Consider the following 22923-nt stretch of genomic DNA (forward strand, 5'->3'; position numbering starts at 1 on the left):
ACGAAACTATTACAGTATAAGTATAAAACATAAAAACATAAATAGCCTGTGACGTCCCACTGCTGGGCACAGGCCTCCTCTCAATCAACCGGAGAGGGTATGGAGCATACTCCACCACGCTGCTCCACTGCGGGTTGGTGGAGGTGTTTTTACGGCCAATAGCCGGGACCAACGGCTTAACGTCCCCTCCGAAGCACGGAATCAACTTACTTTTAAGACACATTTTTTGTTATTATGCTACAAATAGGAGTGTCAATTAAATACACGCCGATAATTTCTAACGGGGTGCGCAGAGTGGGATAATCGATGATGCATATGATGTTGCTATTGTATGTTGTTTTTGTGTGTGTGTCGTCCTATTTATGGTCTCCTTGTATCGTGTGGGTTGTGAGGTGGAGAACCAACCTCATCAACCCTGGTGTCAGGGTTACTACTGAGCCGCCAAAGGCCCCTGACATGGCTCATGTAAAGACTACTTACTTACATCAGTAAGTAGTAACCGGGACCAATGGCTTAACGTGCCTTCCGAAGCACGGATCATCTTACTTTTGGACAATCAGGTGATCAGCCTGTAATGTCCTAACCAAACTAGGGATCACAAAGTGATTTTTGTGACATGTCCCCACCGGGATTCGAACCCGGGACCTCCGGATCGTGAGCCCAACGCTCAACCACTGGCCCACAGACTAATAAAGAAACAACAAGCAGTCAATGTGTATCTGACGGACAAGCAAAGTTCAATCGTATTATTTGATAATTGGTTTCAATTTCGTTTGGCTGTCAAATACTTACACGCGCATTTACCGTATATATATGTTATTTATTTGACAAAAGGACTAGTCAGATCATGTAAATAAGGCGGATATGGTTTCAACACTAAATTTATGCCAAGCAACCTATACTTATAGATAAGAAAATACATGATATAAATGACGTCACGAATACTGAGGGGGATACTAAATTCAGCTCATGTTTCTGAGTTAATATCAAGTAGAAATTACCGTCGCAAAATTCACGTCATTTTGGGTTTTTTTAAATTATTTTCAATTCTATATTTTGCGATAGATTGACCAAATTAATGTGATTAGCCACCTGATACGACACGATTCATTTATAACAAACATTACAGAAGGAAAAATCGAAGGGAAGAGTGGAAAGGGTAGACCTAGGATAACATTTATGAAACAAATAAAAGAGAAGGTGCAGGTCGTGTCGTATCGGGAGGTAAAGGATTTGGCGGGAAGAAGAGAGGAATGACGATTACTCCACCGACAAGAGCGCAGCTCTTAAATAAAGACAGAGATTTTGCGATAGAAAATTCAACTTGATATCAACTCAGAATCATGGTCTGAATCATCCCTCAAAGCTTTCGTTACGATGTCACTAACACCCTGTACGGTTTCCAGCAGTTCTTCTCTGTATTACTTATGTGTAATAGGATACAATTATACTATCCTCCGATGCGTGCTTCGGAAGGCACGTTAAGCCGTTGGTCCCCATTACTACTTACTGATGTAAGTACGTAGTCGTTATATGAGTCATGTCAGGGGCCTTTGGCGGCTCAATAGTAACCCTGACACCAGGGTTGATGAGGTCGGTTATTCACCTCACAACCCACACGATAGAAGAAGATAATATCCTGTCCTGTGGTACATTGACTTTCTTGTCAAACGGGTAGCACCGGTTCGAACCTCCGTATCGGCCTTGCACCAGTGAGTTATTAATTTATCTTAAGTGCAGTTTTCACTAAGACAGTTGGCGCGACCCTTACATCAACCGCCTGCTCGCTTCCACCAATGCCACCAACGCGCGGTACGCGACTGGCCCACCAGCCCGCTACACGAGCCCTGGCGAAGCCTCCACACCCCAGTTAGGATAAAATAATCATAAATTTACTTTATTTGTTTTTTAATTGATAATCATAATTTTGAATGCTAATTGTATTAATTTAATTTATTAGATATGGATATGTTAATCTAGAATAAATGAATTTATTTATTTATTTATTTATTTAGATAGGTATACCAACAGTACACATATTAATTTATTATTATTATTACAGTCGGTCAAACTTCAGGTCTGCCAGCGAGCAATGGAACGCAGCATGTTGGGTGTGAAACGGACTGATCGTGTCAGAAGCACCGTGCTGCGTTCTAAGACTCAAATTGCGGATGTGGTCCACGCAGGCGCCAAGTTGAAGTGGGATTGGGCAGGTCACGTCTGTCGGATGCCTAACGACCTGTGGGCTAAGATCACCACAGAATGGTCTCCGAATAGAGACAGGCGCAGGCGCGGCAGACCGAGGCGGAGATGGCGCGACGACTTGGATGCTTTCCTGGAAGGCTGGCCGGAGGAAGCACTGGAGAGAGAGTCCTGGAAGAAATGGAGGGAGGCCTTTGCCCAGCAGTGGGACACTTTAGGCTAGATAAGATAAGATAAGATTACAGTCGGCGAAACAGCTCGCCACCAATCTCATTCTAACAAAAAGCTCGGTGAGGTGTGGGTACTAAGTTCATCTTGCGATGTATATATACCTCCAATTATCCATTGGGATATAGTCGGTACCTTATGTATACGACGATACATAATTAATTAAATTAATCCGGCTCGCTATCTATTGGTTACGTAGGAGATAATGGAGTTCAGTCATTATTAATGAACTTGTATGGGATACTTTCCTAAAACACCGAATAAGGAATAATAAATACTACAAATAGAACGGCGACTCTCCGCTCCCCACCAGCGGCTGAGCTAGGTTTACCTCACCCCCGCTCGGTCTTACTTTAAATCTTCAATCGTATAGCGTCAGACGTCACACACACAGATGCGCGTGTACGATAACGTCAACGTGTAGTGTCTGTGTCAAACGAGGTTTTTTGTATGAAGTGTCCGGGGTGCGCCTAAAGGTTACTTTCATACCTTTTAAAGGACCATGACCGTAATTGTAAGCGACCCGTCCCACCCTTCAAAAAATAATCGACCCTAGTTGGGCCGATAGTGACATCGAAGACCTTAAAAGTCACACGCAATCTCTAGAGGAGAATCCTGGACTGAACTCTCGCCTGTCCGATGCGGCAATAAGCTATTAGAAAGAGAGCGACAAAAAGAGACAGAAAGAGAAAGGAGATATAGAGAGAGGGTTTGAAATTGTCGCCAGCAATATTCGAGATTAAAAGCCACGGCTCGGTAGGCAGCGAATTTCCATTGTACAGTCGCGATAAAAAGTGCCTTTTATGATCTTTTTCATTTCTTTTAATTTTCATATTAGATTTTCGCGAGATAGGGGTTTTGCGTTTTGAGGAGGCGAATTTTTGCGGGATTTACTTTTTTGGCCGTTACTTTTTTCAGTTGGATTTTATTGCGCTTTGGATTTATTATAGAGACAGAACTCAAACCGGAAATCATTACTAATGTATACAGAACTACATAACATAATATGCTCGGGTAGTCAGAGGTACGTCCATCGCAAAATGAACTAAGTACCCACACCTCACCGAGCTTCCTGTTAGACCAACGTGATAGGTGGTGAGCCGTATCGCCGTCTATAATGGATGGGTGTTGTGTAGAGAACTATAAACCATCAGAAACTTCTCAGAACCTATTGGCAAATAGATTATCCGTAGGTATATATGCAGAACAGTTAAAAAACTCCCAGTTCAGCAAATAAATTCGTATTTTAACAACGTTTACACAAAAAGCATACTTAGATACATACATAAACTTACGCCTATTTCCCACCGGGGGTTGCTTCGATCCTGACACACTTATCTTTCTTCCTCCACATTCATCAATCGTTTCATACACGCACGCCGATTCAAAGTAAGATCGTACTGAACTTTTTCTAAGGACACCTCCAATTTGTCAATGTACATGTACACACATACCTAAATAAATACTAAAAATATAATCCTACAAATAAATACCAAATATTTTTCAAAAGTTAAAGTGTAAAATTTCATCCACTTTCGCCCCCAACAGTCCTTACGCCCCAAATGCGCTAGCCAGCTAAAAATCCGAGCATACAGTCTGACATTTGCAGAGCTACCTGTATCACTGTATGTCTGTGTCACTGTATGCTGTACCACTGTACACTGTATACTGTATTGTGCCACCTCGCTGTTTCTTGCTCACATCATGTTTGCCTTGATACGACTACTCGCTTCCTCAGTTTTATTTCTGAGCGAAATGTCTGTGAGCAAATTCTACGTGTTACTTGCTCAAATACGTCTTGAGGTAAATATTGTTTTAAAAATTGTTTTCTCTCCACGATTAGATTCGGGATGTTTTAAAGAAAGGTCAGTTCTAAAGTACTCAACTTAGACTAACTAAAATCAATCAAGACTGGTCACTGCCGCAAACATACAAACAACGGCTTAACGTGCCCGAAGCACGGAATCATCTTACTTTTTTCGGACAATCAGGTGATTCAAGCCTGAAAAATCCTTACCAAACAAAGGACAGTCTCACAAAGTGATTCTGACAATGTCCCCATCGGGAATCGAACCCGGACCTCCAGATCGTGAGCCTAACGCTCTAACCACTAGACCACGGAGGCTATTAACATTAGGACTTAAAGTAAAATAACTTACAGTAAGTGTCCAAATTGAATAACCTGTATTAATTTTGCGGCCGATTTGAATGATCCTAAATGAGATTTTGCTGCCACGAAGGTTTCCTGTAGTAAATATAATGTTAGGAAATGTGCTACATTTTGACAGCAGTAGGTCGGAGTTACGATAAGAAATATATAAGATAAGATTGTACCGGTTGATGTTACCAGTAACGGTGAGTCGTGGACAATAATGTTACCATAGTGTGGTGCCACCTTTATGTATATTTTAGTTTCGGATATTTGGAAGTTAAAGGTGTCTACTAGATGTGTAGTTGGCAGGATGGAAGGGGCAAGTCAACGGGACTGTAACCTTGAACCTGACACAGGGCAGCAGTAACTGTTAGTACTATTCAGAGGCGGAGGACAAGAGTCTTAGTACTGCTTTGGAATAAGACTTTTCTGGGAGCCATCCCACTCTCGTCAGACAAAGTACTGCGTGGTGGAAGATAAGAGGGAAACCACTGCTCTATTTTTCCCTAAAAAGTAGCATGGAGAATACTACACCTACAAGAGCGTGGCTCTTAGCAGTGATAATGATGATGTAGAGTGTCTAATATATGTAGGAAAGTGAGTAGAAAGGAAGGTAAGATTTATAAGAAAGCAAGAGACAATACGATAGGATAACGAATGGAGATTTGGTTGGTTATGGTATGAATCCTATTAACCGAGCACGTGCCATCAATTATTTAAGAATCAAAATATGAAGTACGAATAAAACAAAACCTTAAACATAAACATAACCCCACGACTACATCTCAATTGGGGTAGTCAGGGGTACATCCATCGCAAGATGAACTAAGTACCCACACCCCACCGAGCTTTCTGTTAGACCAACGTGATAGGTGAGCCGTATCGCCGTCTATAATGGTCGAGCGAACTGTGTTTTAAATACTGCACTTAAGATAAATTCATAACGCGGGTTCGAACCCGCGTGGCTGAGAAGCAAGCAGGTGAAATAAATAAATTAATAAATTTATTTTATTCTTATTCTTCTTCTTCTTAAACACAACAGTGATTTGTAACTAAATAAAAACCAAAAGATAATTCCACCAAAAGTCCAAAACGGCCCAATTACACCAACAACACACTAACTACAATTTGAAACCAAAGCTTACCTTTCTATTTGTATCCCAAGCTCATATTCGTAACGACTCTAGTGGGCAAAAGAGGAAAAAGGGGAAAAGAAGAAAAAGGGGAAAAACGTTTGAAAAAATCACGATACATCGGACGCATTCGCGTACGCGTGACGGCGGATTTTCCCGGATTCGAAGCATAGTTCCGTATTGGCTGGGTTTCGACACGCGTTAGAATTTGATTGTTCAAGTGAGGTTACAAGTCCGTGGTCACATGAACCGGGGATTTTCTTTGGATGCACTCCCATAGTGCTTAATCGCCAGTTGGTGTCACACCACATTTAGATTAAACTGTCTTAAGGGGCCTCTACGTGTTGGCTTCGGCCCCACGCACGCCTTCCAAAAGTCCGGGACTCCGTAGGCCCGAGATATGGAAACGACATACAAATAATAATAATAAAAAGTTTATTTAGGTAAAACCTACGACACACATATACATTTACAACATTAAAATATACACACATTAATATTTAGTTGGAAAACATAAAGGTATATGGGTGCCGCAGCTCAGCAAAAAAGGCCAGGGTTCAGTGAAAATTTACTCGGAGGGCAACGGGAACGGGGGGCGACGAGGCTAGTATTCCAAACAACCCACACGATAAGAAGAACAATTATATATGTCGCCTTGCATAAGTGTGAGCGAGACAGACAACCCGCGCGCTCTCCCCCTTAGGCCTCAAACTGGATGACAGCGGGGGCGGCGCGGGGGCGATAGCGGCGCGGGGAGCGGCGCGACGGCCGCTGTTCCGTTCTCGATGCCAGCGGCCAGATCGCGCGGTGTTGCGGCGGTATAGATTTGTGTCTCAAATGAACGCATTTTCGATTGTAGTTATTTTGTTTCGTACGATTTATTATGGGCAAAAGAAGATCTGAATCCCTATAGAACGTCACTACGTCAACTCAAACGCAGAGACACCGCTCGACTAGAGCGCAACGCTCGTACTCCGCTCCCCGCGTCGCTGCCATCGAGAACACTTCAATGTAAGTCTTAGCATTTGAACGCGCCGCTCCCCGCACCGCCGCCGCCGCCGCGCCGCTGCCGCTGTCATCCAGTTTGAGGCCTTACTCCTCAGCGGAAGACTAAAGTAAAACCCGGAGGGGTGACATAGATATAGCTCAGCGCCCGATACAAATTGGTGCGGGACGAAGAACTTTACTGCGCAAAAAATCTAAACCTATGCTTTATTCTTTGATACAACGCAGACCACAAGTTGTTCGAAAATCCCATAAACATTTTTTTTCTTTTATTTAACAAAAATAAATAATAGCCGATTCACCAGACGGCAACTATAATAATATCTAACACAAAAGAAAATCTCCGAAAAACGTGCAATTTCGCGTCCAACTTAACCGCACAAGGGTTGCTAAACGACCGGAAATTACCGGTACTCACAGAAATACCGGTAAACGTTACCGGTAACCGGTACCGGTAAAATTGTGAAACTGCTATAATTATACTCTAATCTTGTCGGATTTATGTTTTTATTACCACTGAAACGGTTATTACTTTTGGTGTACAAAAAGTGAAATTAGAAATATTTTGTGCCATTGTTTTGTGTTATATTATGTTTGATTTTTTTATATAATTTGTAGCTATTATTTTGACAAATGAGTAATGTTAGAAACATAATAAAAAACGAGTTTGTTGTTTTTCATTTGCAAATAAATAATTGTTGTCACGTGTCAAAAACAACCATAGATAATAAAAAAAATCCGGTCTTCAAATCTCTAGGACACTATGATGGCGTATGCAATTATCGATTCAATAAATTTTGTCGATATCATAAGTTTCTTTTTTCCCCAACATACAAGCCACGTGATTTTGATCGTATTTTGACAAAACGACACGACTTATTTAGGTTTACATATTACCATCAATCGATAAAACGACATAATTATATCGTCAGAATCGATAAAATGACTGTGACTAAATTATATTACGATGCGCACGTTAGACCTACTAGTGCCTTGTTGGTCGTTTTTTTTTTATAAAAACATCTAGTTAGGTGCCATGGGAAATCAAAGTCCAAACCCGAAGCGAAAACCAGCCGAATTCGAAGTTATTTATGTGTAAAATTAATAATTTATGTATACTTAAAATATTATGTTACCATAAAAAATATATTATCAAAAAAAACGAAACATACTCGAATTTTTGATCAATTTTAAATTTGTATTTGGAACATTAAATATTACAAAATAAAAACCTTAGAATTCCCAACGTAAAATTTAATTTATTTTTAATTTCTATTCTATATTCGAATTTAATATTTTTCTGACGAACCTTACATAAACAGGTGTGGTGTTTTGAAAATTTACACCTCCTTTACCATCTTCCTACAAACGCATCACTTATACTGTATTGTGACAATAATCCCAAAAGTTGTAAAACAGTGAAAGTAACGATCGTTCATAATAATGACACGCAAGCCAACCGGTACTCAGTGAAATACGGTTCGCGAAAATACCGGAACGCAAATTTATACCGGAATAGATGCGTATTGCTAGTGCTGGGAACCATAGATCTGTTACTACGTATTAAAAGTTATACCTATTATTTTTTTCCGTTAAGTTCTTATAGTTACTGTAGTTATTACATAACACGGCATTACGCCCATATCTCCGAAGAGGTAGGCAGAGGTGTAAGGTATACAGGGTGTAAATAACATTGCGCACTTACTTTTAAATGCGCAAATGTCAAATTGCAATATTCCTTTTTTTAAATGAATAAGGTATTTGACTGAGGAGCTCGGTGGCGCAGCGGTTAACGCGCTCCGTCTGCGATTGAAGTTAAGCTACTTTCGCAAAGGCCGGTCAAAAAAAAAGTTTTAATCTCGAGCTCCTCCGTGCTTCAGGAAGCACGTTAAGCCGTTGGTCCCGGCTGCATTAGCAGTTGTTAATAACCACCAATCCGTACTGGGCCCGCGTGGTGGTTTAAGGCCCGATCTCCCTATCCATCCATAGGGAAGGCCCGTGCCCCAGCAGTGGGGACGTTAATGGGCTGGTGATGATGGTATTTGACTGGGTCAAAGGTAAATTATAAAATGCTAATCTAGAAAAAAAAGCGAGTGTAGGATGATCAAAAAATCTCATTTTACTCTTCGACTTATTTTCCAATTTTATTTATGAATTAAGTAACAATGATTACGACGTTTGACCGCCTTTATTGATGACGTCACAAGACAGTATTTCCATACAAATTCCAAAGAAAACTTTCGTTTTGACGTTTCGAAAAAAGTGTCTCATTTGACTAGATAGCCTATTGCTTCAATGTGGCCTTTTTAATCCCTTAGTTCAACATAAAATAGCGTAGTGTGTATAAAACAAACATGTATTTTGTACTTGTGAACTAGTTCATTGAAGGTTCATAAAAAGTGATGGAAGATTGTACATGACATGAGGATTAAATTAAATATAAAACAAACTATTAATTAAATACTAGTAACTGATACTTAATGTCCCATCCCTTTTACCTGCCAACTCCTACCGATAACAATTTCGCTGGTCCTCTGACAAATGTTTCGTATTACAGTGCGCACAGTGGTACTGAACGGGGACTAATAGATGTATTACATTACATAACATGCACGAACTCACGCTCGTCATCGCTAGAGGGGTGGGCACTGTAATAGTGTGACGTCACATAGCCTATATTCACTGAAGAATCAAGACGCTTCTAGTGACACCTCATGTGTTTGACAGGTAGTTTAGAAGTTACGTTGGAACAGACGTGCATACACACATACATACCAATATATTATACATAGCAGTCAAACATACCTATAACCCTCCCTTTCGCTTCGCCACAATCGGGTAAAAAGTGAAATATTATGTACAATATTCGGCGTGTGTTCTTGTACCGAATATTCTTGTTTTCATATTTTTTTATCAACAGGCTTTTATTCAAAATTGGAATGGAATACTGCGAAATGTCACAGGCCGCCATGTTTTTTCTGTATTCGGTTTCCGGTTTTTCTTGTAAAGAATGTATAGATTTCACTATATGTGTTATAAAATATTCTTCCCATGACTTTCTCTATATGGACTGCAATAATTGCAGTATGTTCATCTCTGGAAACTATGTAATGTACAATAAGCTGCAAAAGTCCAATCAGTTTCTTGCAAAGTAATAAATTAACTGGTTGCACTTAAGACCTGGTGACATGTCGTTTCTCTAATAGACCAAACACACACCTACAAAAAACATATTTTTTATAATTATGACAAAAATGGTTCATAATTTCACCACTGTTTACAAATAATTCGCTGGGCTCGGTGACTGAACTTTTGCTCTTTGATAATAAGTACATTCGTCTCGAATAATGTTCATATTTTTTTGATATAAAATAGGCACGCGTTTGACTACAATCTCACCAGATGGTAAGTGACAATGTGGTCAAGGGTGCATCACGTTTACCTAGCAAATGCCTATTCACTCTAGCCTTGAAGACTCCCAGATTATAACGAGTTGGAAAACAGGCGACGGCAGACTGTTCCAGTCTTTTGCTGCAACTTATTTGAGACTAGCTTTTGCCCGCGAGTTCGTCCGCGTGGCGTGTTATAAAAGAGAGATCTTTGTGTGTGTGAGAGTGCATATCCAATTTCAAGCATCTAAATTATGCAGTTTAGATTTTTTATACAAATGTTTCTTCCCGCTAACTCCCGTTTCCGTGGGAATTTTGCAATACCCTGTTGCAACTAAGCTTTAAGTTAACTAAGGTACCTGCATGCCAAATTTCAAGCGTCTAACTTAAGCGGTTTAGATTTTTCATACAAAAGGATTTTCCCGCTAATACCCGTTTCCGTGGGAATTCCGGGAATTCCTTTCTTAGTGCACCTCTACGGTACCTAAGCTACGTCCCTTCCAAATTTCAAGTGCCTACGTTTAGCCGTTTAGGCTGTGCGTTGATATGTCAGTCGGTCAGTTTCTCCTTTTATATATTTAGATTTTATATGTTGCCTTCATTACTTATGGCACTGGCCGAGCGTGAATTTATGTATGTATGTACTTGCGAATTTCCATTCAAAACGGTGGAGTGAATTACGTGTGAAATGGTAACTGACAAACCAACAGAGTTATAAAATGACGAAAGTTATATAGCATTTATGAAAGTATTAAGTTTGTTCTCACTATGTAAATTAAGTCATAAGAATTACGAGGCTTAAAAGATAAAATACTAAAACAAAATACGAAAAGAATTTTCTAATAACATTATTTAAATTACGCTCGTGTAAAACATTGGAAAAAGTAAATTTTCTTTTTATGGCTGACAATTATATGGCTTTTAAACGTGTGGATCAGAAAAGAAATCCCACTTTTTTAATGACAAACTGTTTTAGATGTAATTTCATTTATGTGCGTGGGACAATAAAAAATAAAATATTATTCTTACTCGTTACTGGGTTTTATCTCGCGAATAAAAAATAGCGCCATTTTGGTTTTGACGGGAGGAAAATTTCGTTAAAGTGCGTGTGTGAATTTATATGACACTTCATGATATTATTTTGTATGTAGAGAAACTTTATAGCAGTCTCTACTTGGCACAAGCTCACGAATATATTCCGAATAGGGTATTTGACTGGGTCAAAGGTAAATTATAAAATGCTCTACAAATTGAAGTCAATGTAAGATAATCAAAAATCAATTTCACTTTAATTTTCGACATATTTTTTTAGTTAAAGGCATTCAATTTTGATTTACATTACAAGAGAAACATCATAAAATTCTTTTTATAACTTACCAAGTAAAATCACTGCAGCACGATTGTATAAATGGCAGGTACTTACCTGAAAGAAAAGACGAAAATATTGAGTAAATAATAATTACCAATAAAAATAAAATGAACACTTATTTCCTCAAAGATACACGTATAATATAAACTCATGCCTATTTCCCACCACGGTAAGCAGAGACTATGGAATTCCATTTGCTTCGATCCTGACACACTTCTCTTGCTTCCTTCATATTCATCAATCGTTTCATATTCGCACGCCGGTTCAGAGTAGATCGTACTAAACCTTTCAAGCTTAACTATGAGAGCGTTGTGATACCATTACAATAACATAATTCAAAACAACATATTCATAACAATTTTTTTGAAATATTTTTTTTATTCTAAATCTGAACACACCTTTATTATACTCGCAGCGAATACGCAAAGAATAACTCAAAAAAGTTAATTTTACAGGACATTTTAAATTGCTACGTTCATTTCATTTCATGCATTCACAACAGAGTTAAGATATAATTTGTTGCCTTTGTCGTTGACAAAAAAAAATATGATATTCATTTTTAGAGATTCCGATTTAACATAATATTATTAAATGGCCTACAGTAACCTACAATAGTGTTGCCCGATAATCGACCGTATATCGATTATTTTCTGAGCTCCTAAATAATCTAAAAAAAAAAAATCAAAAATGTATATTTATAAATTCAGTCGTACATTAGTTTATTGGAGTTTCCTTTTAAGCAACAAATTGCCTGTGTCAGGAAATCGATACTATCGATAGTATCGATATCTAAATATCGATACTATCGATATTGAAAGTTCTACAGTTATATCTACATATATAATGTACGGCGTACATTCCCGGCTGACACTGGTTACGTCAGCCACATTAGAGCGAATCTGTGGCGCTCCTAGAGACTTCTCGCCATGGGCTGGCAGAATGTACAGTGTTAGTGACTAATAAAATGATGAATTACATAGTCATAGTAATTACATAGTAGTAGTAGTAATTATATAGTATTTACTTAATAATAATAATAATAAACGTTTATTGCATGAATTCAGGTTAGGTACATTGCAGATTACAGTGCATAAAAATAGTAAGTATCACCAAATTCTACTTTTTCAAGTATACACAATGAAAGATCGGACGGTACAAGTTACTTAGCAATAAGACCGCTTATTGTACTCATTCTATTTCACTTTTGTTTTGTATTTACCTGTTTGTGCAATAAAGTATTTGTTATGTTCTTAACAGCCTCCGTAGTCTAGTGGTTAGAGCGTTAGGCTCACAATCTGGAGGTCCGGGTTCGATTCCCGATGGGGACATTGTCGAAGTCACTTTGTGAGACTGTCCTTTGTTTGGTAAGGACTTTTCAGGCTTGAATCACCTGATTGTCCGAAAAAGTAAGATGATTCCGTGCTTCGGAGGGCACGTTAAGCCGTTGGTCTCGGCTATTAGCCGTAAAACACTTTCACCAACCCGTATTCAACCCGCAATCTGGACACGACTGAACCGTAGTAGACATAATCAATGTGTGTTTATATCTATCTAGTCTAGTCGTGTGTCGTGTGTGTGTCGCGTCTTACCCTAAACAGAAACTCGGAAATAATAATATACTCAGAAATAATATCCAAAATGTACTTCCTACTAATCGTACATGGTTTAGCAAAACCCGCCATATTTTTACCCCGTTTTTACCCTCGCCTCGAAACGACGAGACCACAGGGCATGATAGATGTGGCATATTCAAACTGTTTTGTGGGTAACAACAAATTTACATAGTACCTGCCGCCATGTTTGTTTTTTCCCGCCTTTTTGCGTGGCATTAATCAATCTATTACACAACTCGTTTTACTTTGTTGATGGGGTGCGATTTTTTAGTCCTTTATTCGTTTAAAAGGTTTCTGTAGGGTAAATAATAGACAAGCATCTGTCTACTTTACCTTTCGTAATATATTTTATTACTGGATTTCAAATTAGTATAGCATTAATGTCTGCGTAAAAAACATTCTCTAATTCCCTAGGGTGCAACGTACAGGATTGTACAGGTTTTAATTTAAATATCTTATTCAAAAGATCTCTTAGCTTGAAATTAATTATATATTCTTCTTCTTATCGTGTGGGTTGTGAGGTGGAATACCAACCTGATCATTATATATTAGTACTTAATATTAATAAGCAAACTCCAGTCCCACAGTCAAACCGAGCAATTAGTTGTCTAGAGTTTTTATTGTTACGAATTTTGTGACTTTATGAAAAATAATCATTAATTTTATTCTATACAATTTCATGGTGTATTAGAAATTTAAACGGGCGAAAAAAATATGTCAAAATTTACAAGGCTAAGAATTCATTTTCCGGGTGTCAATACTCAAGATGTTAACGTGTAAAATGGTATCTTGGCTTGTCTATTGTCGGATAGCTAAGGTTAATAAAACTGTGTTTGCGCAGGTGATTATCTATATGAGAATGATGACGATGGTGATCAGTGTTAGATAAAACCATCATTAATTATACACTTATACACTTGAGGATTAAACAAAAACAAAATTATACACTTGAGGATTTTTATTAGAAGTTTAAACATTGTTGACATTGTATAATTAAAACATGACATAATCATATTTTTATTATAATGTTAATCTGTTGAATATTTAAGCATTGTCGCCATGGGACTCTACCTGTAGACAATGTTTTTTGTAAACTTTAGAAATAAATTAATTTGTTTTGAATCTTTTTTGAAATAAATTAAAAAAAATATACAAATAGTACTTTTAAATCAGAATTTTAGGTACTTAACCTAACATACATAATGGTGCTAATTCCTGTAAATACCATCTAATTTTATTTTAAGTTATATCTGTCATTTTCTTATCCGCCGAAAAGGAAAGGGACGGGTAATCGACAAGCATAAAATTTATGGAACACACGTCAATTTTAAGCACAAATCTAAACCAACCGTCTAAAAATTTTACGTCAGTCAATAACCCGACACATTAATTTACTCATTCTTCCTAAAATTAAGAGCTGTGAATCATCCGTCCCTTTCCTTTTCGACGGATATGAAAATGACGGATATAACTTAAAATAAAATTAGGTGGTGTCTCCAGGAATCGGGGCCAATGTATATTGCTCTAACTTAAATGGAAAATCGAGCACCATTTTGAGCTTATATACCTACCAATAAAACTATCATGTATTTATTTATAATGTACATTGGCGTCGTAAGGAGGCTACAACGATTGATTTGCTACCTTTGCTTTTTTTAATTATATGCGATATTGACACGATTGTGTAACCTTATCGTAACCCTATCGTAACACAATCGTGTCAAAAATGCAAGGTTGCCTGGAAGAAATTTCTGCATGAGCAATAAGGCCGCCTGTTGTGCTTTTCTGTATATGCTGTCCTTATCTCTGTATTTTGTGTCCATTGTGCTCAATAAAGTATTTTATCTATCTATCATATACTTAAAAAAAGCTAAGGTAGCAAATCAATCGATGTAGCCTCCTTACGACGCCAATATCCATTACAAATAAAGAAACGAAAGAGAAACAGCCAACACAGGAAGAAATGTTAAATAAAATACATAAACAAGAGTACACTCTACGATAACAGACATTTAATTTAAAAAGAAAAAAAGGTAGGAATAGCATTACCCTATCCGCAAAATTCATTTAAAAACGGATTCGAATACAGTAATTCTCAGCGCTTATTCGCACACAATAAGGTGATATAGGGCAGGTGTTATGTCTCACTGTGACACAACCATTACCTTATTTTCTACGTTTTTAGAGTTACCACGTTTTTCCTTAGGACGTTTTTGTTTGCTGAAAAAATAGGGCGCGAAAAATGTTAGCTTTTTAAATTGAGTACCTATAAGATAAAAGAGATTGGGTTTTTTCGGTTTATTTTTTACGAGGCTTATTGATGTTTGTGACTGGCCACCCTGATTGGGACCCGAGTGAGAGTTTTATGTAAGTAATATTACACAGAACGACAAGTTCAGTTCAAATATTGATTATATTTCAATAAGATAACATTTTACAAACGTATCAATGCGCGGTAAGAATTAGATCCGTCAAAGTTGCGTAATCTGTCAAAATGCGTAAGGGCTTTTTTTTTAATTTTTGGCCTGGTTACAAAGATCTTTAGGCCACGTCTTCAGTTTGGTACTGGTTCCAGCACACAGAAATATACACCTATATTTTTTGAAATGTCTTTTTAATGTAAATTACATTCATTAGCATAGTGATGAATCAGTCGATATTAAGTCGATCGATTCTTTATCAGTATGTAAAATTTAAAGTAAGTAAAAGTAAGTAAGTAAAATCTTTATTTCCTCTACAAAAACACATGGATACATAAATACATACAAAAATACAATATTTGTAGAGGCTGGAGCCTAAACTAGGATACCCTGTGTTTTAGGACTCCAGGCCTCCACCTCCAGAAAGTCATGGTCAAGAGAAAATAACAAAATAGAAAAAGAAAAAATAAAAATAGTTAACTTGAATTAAACAGACTAAATCACAAAATATTTTTTAAAAAGAAAATATTACTTCTATAAATGCTTTTATGTGTGTGTGTGTGTGTGTGTGTGTTCTCACAAAACTCGTGTTTTTACTGTCAAGATTCGGGTATCGGAAAGTATGTTAGACTGTTAGTCCTGGCTACACAGATACGCGTGTACTTTAACGTCAATGTGTAGTGTCTGTGTAAAACGAGGTTTTTTGCATGAAGTGTCTAGGGTGTGATGATGGGAAAAGGTAGGCCGTCTCCCTTACTTCAGTCTTTAATGGTATGGGCATCCGACGTCACGCGCGCTAACCGCGCGCGCACGTGCGCGATAACGTCAATGTGTAGTGTCTGTGTAAAAATGTGTTTTGTATGACCGGGGACTTTACATGACCTATGTTAGGGTGTCAAAAAACGGAAAGTAGCGTATTTGGGGCATATTCTTAGGAATGAAAGATACCAGCTGCTTCAATTAATTATGATGGGCAAAATTGAAGGGAAAAGACGTCGAGGGAGGAGGAAGAAGTCATGGCTGCGGAACATCCGCGAATGGACCGGCGTTACAACCGTAGAACAGCTGTTTCGTCTTGCTTCTGACAGAGAAGAGTTCTCAAAGCTGACGGCCAACGTCCAGTAATGGACAGGCACTAGAAGAAGATGTTAGGGACCTATAGCAACTTCGGTCATAGACCTCACAACCCAGAAGAGGGGAACTGAACCCCGAAGAGTCAGGATATTGTAATGCGAGCCATTACATGGGCATACTCGTCCAAAATGTGTTTTATCAATGGTGAAATTGTACAAAAATGAAACATTCCACCAATCTGTACCACCATTTGGATGATTTACTTGATAATATATTAAAATGGTATGTGTTTTGAAACTCCAACAGTACATTTTACGCCAATGTGACTTCTATTCAAAATGATATATACACTTACACACCGTTAGGTACCCCTCCTTCTAAAACAAACTTGAGTTTGCAATCACTGATGACTAAAATTTGAAACCATTATAATTTTCGGGCGGAAAGCAAGAGGGAAACCACTGCCCTATTTTTCCCTAAAAAAGTAGCATGGAAAATGCTGCACCGACAAGAGCGTGGCTCTTAAATTGATGATGATGATAATTTCGCCAATGGTCGCGCGATAACCCTGATTTTATTTCATGACACTCAAGATAAATTTCATGAGAAATGTCCTAAAATACTTAAACCCTAATCTTAAACTGTAGTAAAAAGTAAATTCATATAATATATTTCTTATCTTTTTTTTAATTTCATATTTTATTCCTGATTGACTTGAAGGCATGTTAAGCCGTTGGTCCCGATTACTACTGACTGATGTAAGTGGGTAATCGTTACATGAACATGTCAGGGGCCTTTGGCGGCTCAATAATAACCCTGACACCAGTGTTGCTGAGGTTGGTAATCCACCTCACAACCCACACGATAGAAGAAGAATTTAGAAAAAGGTAAGGTAATTCATGAGTCTTAAATCTAAACCAATCTCTTCTACCATAAAACAGATAAACCTAAAGGTACAACGTATACTTATCCCAAAAACACCCAATCACAAATCTCACCGTGTCGCCAATAAAGAAACTTATTCGGCATCGCGACGTTGAAACGAGGCGAAACAAAAACGGTATTATCTCGTCGGCGACGAGTCAGATTTGAGCTAAGTAAAGCTATGATTGTTCAATTTGAGCGCCTCTTACTGCCGTTAGGGATGGAAAAAATCCGCGTGAAAATTTTCCTGGACCAAAACCCGGATAAAAATACCTAGATATCCGGGTTATGTGATTGTGTTTTTTTTTGTTATAAAAGGTAATTGGGAGGTGTTTTGCTTAGATGACAGGCTTTATGGATTGCTTTTGTTTTTTTTATACTTCGCGCTTTTATCCTGAACCGGAAGTACCCACCGAAAACCTGAAAGATCGTTTAAAAAAGGAACGGAATCACACTTGGTATTGGGATAAATATGAAGAACCGTACGCTCCGAGCATTACGGGAAGTAGTCTCACGCAGGCGTACCCCTCTGCCAAAGTGTTTGCACATTTATGCAATTCAAAACTAGTTTATATCCTAGCGACTGATCTTGTCAACGAGCGATAGTGGTTACCGGTTTGTAGATAGTTATCGATAGATAGGCAGCTGTTTATCAACGCGTTCTGTTTTTCATTTGCAAGCCACAAGAAATCACATAGTAACTTGTAGTCACTCTTGATCAAGATGGACAGAATGAACCATACGGTGATCAGAGAGGTTAAAAAGACCACATTAAAGCAATACTTCTAAAAAACAATAACGCTATTTCATATTTCTTGACATTGCGCACTTACAATTACTTACTTTTTATTAATTGAAAGAATATTTATTATTTATTTAGGTTATTTTTTGTACTTATATTTTGTGTTACTGTGTATTTAAAAAATCTATTGTTGTCGATTATAAGATAGATTTATTAAAGCATGTTGCTTTAATTATTAATTAATATTCATATTCATTTATTTATTGCAAAGTCACAGGTTGAGTGATGGATTTTTGTGTAATACAATTTATATTATTTAATGTACCACTGAATTAATTTATTTCATTGCATTTACTGTTATATGTGCAAATGTCTAATTGAAATATTGCTTTTTAGACGAATATTTTGAGTTTTGTTTATTTGTTTTAGTTTTATTTAATTTTTGATTTGTTTCATATTATTGTTCTGTAACTGTTTTGTTTATGGTGTAAATAAAGTTTTATCTTCGTTTTACACAAACAAAAAGACGTTTTGTAATTTGAAATAAACACACACATTGCTGCTATGTGTTTTTTAACATGCCCACAAAACCGGGTATCGATACCCGGGTGTCGCCAACCCTAGTCCACCCGGGCGTACGCTTACATTAGTTTATCTTAGCAGTGTCCCGCGTTTTTTGTTCCAAACTTTAAGAAATGTTAATGCAACGACTGAACAGGGTTAGCTCGTACTAGATTTTAAAATTCGCTGTCCCTTTCTTTGTCTTGTTTGTGACATTTTCTTGTTTCTTGTTTAAGTTTTAATGTGGTTGCTTAGTTATTTGTAAGCTGTGGTATTGTGTGAACATAAAAACGTTGATGGAGGGAGGAGTTATATGAGTAAGTTTAATGAAAAATAATTCTTATTTTGACTGTTTTGGAATCATGTTTCACTATGAGGTCAGGTTCGACGCCCAGCACACGCTTTTATTTTCGAATTCGTTTTCGAACCCCTGCTTGGATCAGGAATGATTATAGAGTGCTGAGCGTTGAAAAAAGCATCGTGAGGAAACTTACATACCCGAGAAATGCTTTTCGGAGTTGACTGAACCTGTATTGAGGTGGTGCTCCTTTCGGGGATATTACAAGGTATTTTTTTTGGCACATTTGGTTTAATTTGTTATACGAAGCAATTCATCTAAGAAAGCAATATTCCTATTTGACATTTGTTTGCTTTGCGCACTTATTTTTATATGCGCAAATGTCAACATGCAATATTGCTTTCTTAGATGAATTGCTAAGACGTGGCCATTTTAGCCCCCCAGATCTCTATATAAGTATACAAGAACTCGGCGAGAAACCAGACAATGTAATTCATAAAAAAAAATCTTAGATTCCATTACCCATATCTTCTGCTTCCTCCTAATCAATCATTTCATACGCACGCCTCAGGCCTTAAATTAAATTATTTGTGCCAAAATAAGTAGAAATCTCTAATAAAAACTTTAATATATATCCGGATAACCGGATTCACAAAATCCTTTAAATGTCCTGAACGTTTTCAAATTCCACCCCTAAGTAATGAAAAGGGGGACTTTGACAGAAATTCAATAAGATAACCCCCTTTTAGAAATTTAAAACTGATAGCCTTTTAGATGTCTTAAGGGCAACAAATATAGACTGTATTACTTCTGAAGTTGAGGAGCTCGGTGGCGCAGCGGTTAACGCGCTTGGTCTGCGATTGTTGAAGTTAAGCAACTTTCGCAAAGGCCGGTCATAGGATGGGTGACCACAAAAAAAAAGTTTTCATCTCGAGCTCCTCCGTGCTTCGGAAGGCACGTTAAGCCGTTGGTCCCGGCTGCATTAGCAGTCTTTAATAACCATCAATCCGCACTGGGCCCGCGTGATGGTTTAAGGTCCGATCTCCCTATCCATCCATAGGGAAGGCCCGTGCCCCAGCAGTGGGGACGTTAATGGGCTGATGATGACGACTTCTGAAGTACTGTTTTATTTCAATCTGAAATAACTTAGATTTTCTTTTTTTTAATTGATTAAAGGTTTTTTACGGTTATTTATGTTCAATGTATTTTTATACAGGATGTTTTAAAGAAAGGCTAGGTAAAGAGTACTCTTAAAAATAATCGATGTTATGAATCAGAATTTCATAATTTATCTTGAACCTAGTACGGTCACGAGCATTAATATGTATACATACACTTTGGTACCATGTCACATTAACTTTTTTGACAAATTGAACTGTAAGTCTCACTAAATGTCAAATATGTTAGTGCGACAGAGTCCTAAAGTGGGTACATTATATTGCTAATGACTGTACACGACCCAATTGTGTAGTATCCTAGATCAAAGATAAATTATGAAAGATAACTAAATACAAATAGATCTAAAGCTGACAAATACCTTTTCCTTTTTCTATTTAACTTTTTTTAAGAAATTTATACAAGAAAAACGTTATAATTAGTCCGACATTATATCACGTCTTTCTATGACATCACAGTGTGCTTTTTCATAGAAATTCCATAGTAATTTCGTGTTTTGACGTTTAGTAAAAAGTAACTGATTTGACTAGTTGGAAACTAGCCTATTGCAGTCGCTTCAACATGGTCTCTTAGTGAGATAGACTAGTGGTTAAGCGTTGTGCTTACGATCCGGAGATCCCGGGTTCGAATCCCGGTGGGGACAAATCACAAAAAAAAACTTTGTAATCCCTAGTTTGGTTAAGACATTACAGGCTGATCACCTAATTGTCGAAAAGTAAGATGATCCGTGCGTCGGAAGGCACGTTAAGCCGTTGGTCCCGGTTACTAGTTACTGATGTAAGTACGTAGTCGTTACATGAGTTATGTCAGGAGCCTTTGGGGGCTCAATAATAACCCTGACACTATGGTTGATGGGGTTGGTAATTCACCTCACAACCCACACGATAGAGGAAGAGAAGAAGTGAGATAGAACCGAAAACCACAATAAAAAACCATCTACAATAAAGTCCCACAGGTAAAATTATAAATCTATTAGGTACTACCTAACCTCAACTTTCTTTTAACATTATCTAAAAAGATTTTGTCGCTAATTTTATTACAGTATTACTGAATTACGGTCTCATAGAATGAATGTATCCATTGTGTGATGTTTCCCATGCCTACCCCGTTAGAGTACGGTCTTCTAACCGTAGCTTATGATTACCCTATGGCACTTGAGTGATAATTTTTATAGGAAATTTCCATTGCGCTCAATGACGGACTTTCCATGCTATGTTCACCAAAAACAATGTAGATGGCGTTGACCAGTTTTAACGTTATAATTACCTATTTTCTCATATAGTACATAATTATTCCAAAATACAACATAATGGCAGCCTCCGTGGTCTAGTGGTTAGAGCGTTAGGCTCACGATCTGGAGGTCCGGGTTCGATTCCCGATGGGGACATTGTCGAAATCACTTTGTGAGACTGTCCTTTGTTTGGTAAGGACTTTTCAGGCTTGAATCACCTGATTGTCCGAAAAAGTAAGACGATTCCGTGCTTCGGAGGGCACGTTAAGCCGTTGGTCCCGGCTATTAGCCGTAAAAACACCTCCACCAACCCGCATTGGAGCAGCGTGGTGGAGTATGCTCCATACCCCCTCCGGTTGATTGAGGGGAAGCCTGTGCCCAGCAGTGGGACGTATATAGGCTATTGATGATGATGATGATTTGGATCACATTACGTATTATAATTTATATAAAATGTTTAGAGTTTATAAAAATAATTTAGTTTAAGTTATTGTTGAAATACTTTTGCCCTTACAGGGTGTCACATGTTTGTACATATTTACTTATAAGAACTGTCTTCTCTCGTGTGGATTGTGAGGTGGATTACCAACCCCATCAACCCTGGTGTCAGGGTTGTTAGTTATTACTGAGCCGCCATAGGCCCCTGACATGACTCATGTAACGACTACGTACTTACATCAGTAAGTAATAATCGGGACCAACGATTTAACGAGCCTTCCGAAACACGGATCTTTTTACTTTTTAGACAATCAGGTGATCAGCCTGTAATGTCCTAACCATACTAGGGATCACAAAGTGATTTTTGTGATATGTCCCCACCGGGATTCGAACCCGGGACCTCCGGATCGTGAGCACAACGCTCAACCACTGGACCACAGAGGCCGTCACCATAAGAACTATAATACCATGTGAAATGCAATATAGAAATAAATAAATAAAGAATTATGTCGCTACCTAAATTGCTCCTCTTTATTGTGATATATATCACATTGGAATGTGATTTTTTAAAAGCATTAAATGGAGTTTATCTACGTATGTATATACACCATAATAATGGGGTAAAGATCTTTGAGAGGAGCTCGGTGGCGCAGCGGTAAACGCGCTCGGTCTGCGATTGTTGAAGTTAAGCAACTTTCGCAAAGGCCGGTCATAGGATGGATGACCACAAAAAAAAAGAAGTTTTCATCTCGAGCTCCTCCGTGCTTCGGAAGGCACGTTAAGCCGTTGGTCCCGGCTGCATTAACAGTCGTTAGTAACCACCAATCCGCACTGGGCCCGCGTGATGGTTTACGGTCCGATCTCCCTATCCATCCATAGGAAAGGCCCGTGCCCCAGCAGTGGGGACGTTAATGGGCTGACGATGATGATCTTTGTCTAATATTATAACCATGGTTCGCCATACCACT

At 38.0% G+C, this 22923-nt stretch overlaps 1 protein-coding gene across 1 annotated transcript in view; it reads right to left on the minus strand.

Annotated features, from left to right (window-relative positions):
* The window catches only part of LOC126378011 (kin of IRRE-like protein 1), a 445390-nt gene that overhangs the window by 128650 nt on the left and 293817 nt on the right, over positions 1-22923 (minus strand). The window lies entirely within an intron of this gene.

This window comes from Pectinophora gossypiella, chromosome 25 (assembly GCF_024362695.1).
Source record: "Pectinophora gossypiella chromosome 25, ilPecGoss1.1, whole genome shotgun sequence".
Classification (NCBI taxonomy): domain Eukaryota; kingdom Metazoa; phylum Arthropoda; class Insecta; order Lepidoptera; family Gelechiidae; genus Pectinophora; species Pectinophora gossypiella.